Source organism: Equus quagga, chromosome 6, assembly GCF_021613505.1.
Source record: "Equus quagga isolate Etosha38 chromosome 6, UCLA_HA_Equagga_1.0, whole genome shotgun sequence".
Taxonomy (NCBI): domain Eukaryota; kingdom Metazoa; phylum Chordata; class Mammalia; order Perissodactyla; family Equidae; genus Equus; species Equus quagga.
The window spans coordinates 64,296,793-64,301,325 of record NC_060272.1 but is presented as its reverse complement, the minus strand read 5'-3'; positions in this window follow the sequence as shown (position 1 = coordinate 64,301,325).

The window sequence follows — 4,533 nt, the reverse complement described above, 5'->3', positions numbered from 1 at the left end:
CAGGTCCTTCTAGTTGTGGCTCATGGGAAGCCGCCTCAATGTGGCCTGACGAGCAGTGCCATGTCCGCTCCCAGGATCCGAATCCTGGGCTGCCGCAGCAGAGCGCGCGAACTTAACCACTCAGCCACAGAGCCGGCCCCAGAAACACTTGTTTTTATTTACACAACAGGAGCTTTATGAAGGCAAAGTGCACCACCACCAGGATGCATTGGTTTGTGGGACAGGTTTGCGGAACATTTGCTGGGATTCTAGGGCAGATGATGCCACGTGTCTGAAGACTCACAGGGAACATATCACAGCAAATCACATCAGAAACTACAATGCCATCCCCAGCCACCTCTGAGCCTTCCTCCCGCCCCCTCCCCCCCCACATGCCTAGAGATCTTTGCCTTGATTCCCGCTAAAGCACTAACTCCCAGTTCCCTTTCGCCTCCAGCCCGTAGAGGGATTTGCCCTGGGAGTGGGTGATAACATCACATATGCCCTTGTGTGCTCATCCCAAAGGCCCTGGGTGAGCTGACCCCAGAGTCAGTGGTGATGAGATTGAGGGCCCAGGAATGTATAGACAGAGTCAGCTGGAGAAGAGGCTCCCGCAACACACTGTCTCCTGCAAGAACTGCAGCGGATTTGGGGGTCCTGTCCTGTTGGAATGGAGACAACAGTGGAACTGAGCTGCCCTGGTTCTGTGTAGATCATGTGAGAAAGGACATTGTTTATCGCACAGATACACAGTGGACCTACAGACCCAGGGACTTGGGGAAGGGGCTGGCTGAGTCGGGAATTAGTCGGGTATGAGTAACCAATTTCCTTGGAAGAAAAGAGAGGAAGGATTGTGGGTTGGAGACAAGGGGCCAGAGTATGAATCTTTTCATATGGTTGCAAAAAACATTAAATTATTAATTTTTAATTATTATCTAAAGCCATAGAGTCTGAAGCCCCCTCAAGGGGCATGGCTAGGTTTTAACTCCAGTGGAGTCCTGACTTGGAAGGCTGCTGCAGAGGAAGGGCAGGAGGCTTAGGAGCCAGAGGCCCTTCAGTGTGGAGCCAGGCTCTGCCCTGCTGGTCTAAGGCAGGTCACTCCCTTTGAGCGTCAGCCACTCCCTCACGGCCCATGTGGATAAAGCCACCTGCACCTCTCTGGGATGGTGTGACAATCAGAGCAATGCACGCCAATTGCCCGGTACATGGCAGATGCTCCAGTAGATGGTGGTACAGCATGTTCACACAACACAGGAGAGAGTGCCCTGCAGATGACTCAGGATAAGCACACAGAGAAGGCAAAGTATTTGGAGAGAAACGTCTCCCTCCCTAGTTCTGACATGCTAATATCATAAACTTACTCAAGACAGTGGAGAGCCCAGGCAGAGGCCTCTTGTAAAGGACTGATAATCCCTGGGGCTTTTACTGCAGCTTCCCTACGAAGTAAGCTCTATTCCAGGAACCTGTTTCAGTTCTAACATAACATATTTAGGAGGCAAAGCAAAACCTCTCTCCCAGCTAGTGCCTTAACCAACACTTCAGCTGCCTAACAATGGACAGTCCTTCCTTCCAAACCCTATTCATTCATTTCTGCTGGACTTAAAAAAAGTGTCAGGGTAAGAAATGATTTATCTTCCTATTTATTTTTAAGGTCCTTAAATACTTCAATCGGGGGCCCCATGATAATAATAAAGTAGGATGCCAGGCATATGTTGAAAAAGTAGTAAAATCCATAAGTAATAAAATGAATAATTAGTGAAAGACCTTCTACAAATTGACATGGATGAGGCCTCTGTGCAGTTTGCAACCTGTCACAGTGAGCCACGTGGAGCCTCGAAGCTTAGGCAAATGGGAAGAGTATTTAAAATGCTTTTGAAAATGTACTGCAGAGAGTATCAAGTGAAACTTCTTTGTACTAATGAAAACTAGCCTATCACACGGTGACATGGCATTTTTTCTTTAAGTTCTAGATAGTTTGGTGGCAGATATTACTCACACTAGCTTCCAAACAAAAATGTTAAAGCCTGAAGTTGTCTGGATTTTCTGGTCTTGCCAAGCTACTGCAGCAGAGGCGACACTTAATCTAGGTCTTTACCACTGATTTTGACGCCACAGTGAGAAGCACACACCACCCGCATTCCACAAACACTGCCATAATGTTGTGGGGTGACTCCACACGCAGCCTTGGAAGTATGACACATCCCCTCTGGCTCTGGAGTCCTGGGTGGCTTTCTTCCCTTTCTCTTGGGCACGTTTCCTCATCAATAAAATAGGAATAAAATCCACACTATAGAGGTGCTGTATGCATTATTTTATATACATAGAAAACAAACATACAGGCATACATATATGTGTGTGCATATGTACACATACACACAAACCATATATGATTATATATGTAGCTTATATTATTATTTGAATATGATATATCTAAATTATATATGTGCATATATATTTTTTGTCTAAATTATATATGTGCATATATATTTTTTGTCTAGACTATGTAAGACATTTGTAACAGGCTTCTACTAACCTTCAAGCTTAAGGATATATATTATTTTCACAACTTATATACTCATAAACACTTTTTTCACACTAAAAAATTAGAGAGTATAAATATACCATAAGTTCATGAACGGGGACCATCAATGAGGTGGTACAGGCAGCCAATGTACCTAAAACAGATAGTTCTTTAAAGACGGTTTTTTCCTTCATCCACCTTCTGGGACATCAGGAAAGAAAAACCCCATCTATTTTCCTCAGGTCTTTTTAAAATACCATCAACTCCACTAAAAAACAGCAAAGCCATCTGGAATAGCTAACAGACAACAATTTGGAAGCAATTTCTTTCAAGACAGCTATAATGATTTTCCTTTTCTGTTTTCTTTCCGTATTGAAATGTCAAGGATAACCGAAACTTTTTACTTTTCCATCTGTGATTTACAGATCAGTCCCAAACAAGTTTTGAAAGTACTCAAGAATTTGTTTCCAGTCAGTCCAATATTGTCTTTTCAATTTTAATTCCATTTTTAAAGTACGACATTCTGTCTTAAATTTTTTTTTTTTTTAAAGATTTTATTTTTTCCTTTTTCTCCCCAAAGCCCCCTGGTACATAGTTGTGTATTCTTCGTTGTGGGTTCTTGTAGTTGTGGCATGTGGGATGCTGCCTCAGCGTGGTCTGATGAGCAGTGCCATGTCCGCGCCCAGGATTCGAACTAACGAAACACTGGGCCGTCTGCAGCGGAGCGCGCAAACTTAACCACTCGGCCACGGGGCCAGCCCCATCTCTTAAATTTTTTTGATATTTAAAAATTAAAATATTTAAAAACATACATTGAAATAGGATTACAAACTATTTCACAATAGGAAAAAATACTCTAAGTATTTAAAATATCATAAGTAGTCACAATGAAATCACTCATATCTTTTTCAAATAGCTTATCCTAAGAAGCACATTAAAATAAATGTAAAAACAAAACCCTGAGTGAGTAAATGCTGCTTCTCAAATAACAGAACGAGCAGAAGGTAGAATCAGGAATTCTCATTCTTAGCCTCATGATCTGGTTATCAGAAGAGGAATTTTATACAAGCAAAGACTCAACACCAGATAATACCTAGGGTTTAAACCATGAGATGTATTTAAAAATATACATATATAAAATATTTGGTAGAGAAAGCAATACTAATTCATGTGCTTCATGAATTAAGCTGGTGGGCTATTGGGTCTGTGCACAGCGGGGGGCCTCTCACTGTGGAGGAATTAAGAAACTGAAGGAGGTCCACACACTCTAGGATCTGAGAGGAAGAAAAGAAACACAGAAACAATCACATTTCGAGTTTGGACTTCTGCCATTTAGTGGCAAAACTAATCATTACCACAGAGATCAGTTAATTATTGGCTAGAAATAAGGGAAGGTGGCCCTTGAAGGATGAACAGGGTTTTGATAACTAGATGTCGTCGTCCTCTTGGGTGGGGAAAAGAAGTCTGGAGATGGGCAGGTTCAAGGCAAATTTAGGGAAAATGAAAGGAGAATAAGGTAGGAATCAAGGGAGTCGAGGAGAGCAGTGGCCAAATAGTTGGGATGGGTCAGCAACCCTTGCAGAAGGTCATTAATTCTGGGCCAAGAGAGTTGATCTTTACTGAGTGGGCAAAGGGGCCTTAAGGTATGTGAATTGGGTTCCCCAGAAAGGGACCCTCAAGATGATCTAATCTGGTGCTTCTCAAACTGTGCCACCAAAATATTCCTAAAGACCAAGAAAAGCGAACTTCATACCTTATGGAGTCATGGGTTGTATCTTAAATCAGTTCTCCTCTGAAACAGGTCCTCCTTACTTCTACCTGAAAAATCATCGTGGGACTTTCCATTCTCCTCCACAGACAGCCTTATTTTTTGCATAAAAATGCTTTCTCCAAAATGTTGAAGTAAAATTGATGCTCCAGTGAGATATTTTGGTTTTGTCCTGTGGCTTTGCGTATGTGTCCGAGCCACCCTTTTCCCTTTTAGTACACGTGGAGCTCAGTTTTAGAAGAATCTAGGCTGCAGCTCCGAAAGA